Below are 514 nucleotides of genomic sequence, written 5' to 3'. Positions count from 1 at the left end.
AAGCTTCTTAGTTTCAGATGATGCAGATGAGTTTGTGGTTACCTCATGCACCCCTCTAATGACTATAGCATCATTTCTGGCGCTAAACTGTTGGGAGTTGGAAGCCATCTTCTCAATTAAATTCCTGGCTTTAGCAGGGGTCATGTCTTCAAGGGCTCCACCACTGGCAGCATCTATCATACCTCTCTCCATGTTACTGAGTCCTTCATAAAAATATTGGAGAAGAAGCTGCTCTGAAATCTGGTGGTGAGGGCAACTGGCACATATTTTTTTAAATCTCTCCCAGTATTCATATAGGCTCTCTCCACTGAGTTGCCTAATGCCTGAAATATCCTTTCTGATGGTCGTGGTCCTGGAAGCAGGGAAATTTTTTTCTAAGAATACTCTCTTGAGGTCATCCCAGCTCGTGATGGACCTTGGAGCAAGGTAATATAGCCAGTCCTTTAACACTCCCTCTAAAGAATGAGGAAAGGCCTTCTGGAATATGTGATCCTCCTGGACATCTTTTGGTTTC

The 514-nt window shown here is 43.8% G+C and overlaps 1 non-coding gene across 1 annotated transcript; it reads left to right on the top strand.

Moving 5' to 3' along the window:
- The first annotated feature begins 238 nt into the window (after nt 1-238).
- Nucleotides 239-345, top strand: LOC114420798. Its single transcript, XR_003668431.1, has one exon. It is a non-coding gene; the product is annotated as a small nucleolar RNA R71 (small nucleolar RNA).
- The last annotated feature ends 169 nt before the right edge of the window (nt 346-514 follow it).

The sequence above is a fragment of the Glycine soja genome, chromosome 7 (assembly GCF_004193775.1).
Source record: "Glycine soja cultivar W05 chromosome 7, ASM419377v2, whole genome shotgun sequence".
In the NCBI taxonomy this organism is placed as follows: domain Eukaryota; kingdom Viridiplantae; phylum Streptophyta; class Magnoliopsida; order Fabales; family Fabaceae; genus Glycine; species Glycine soja.
The sequence above is the reverse complement of the archived record's forward strand: the minus strand, read 5'-3'. Positions and strand labels throughout refer to the sequence as shown.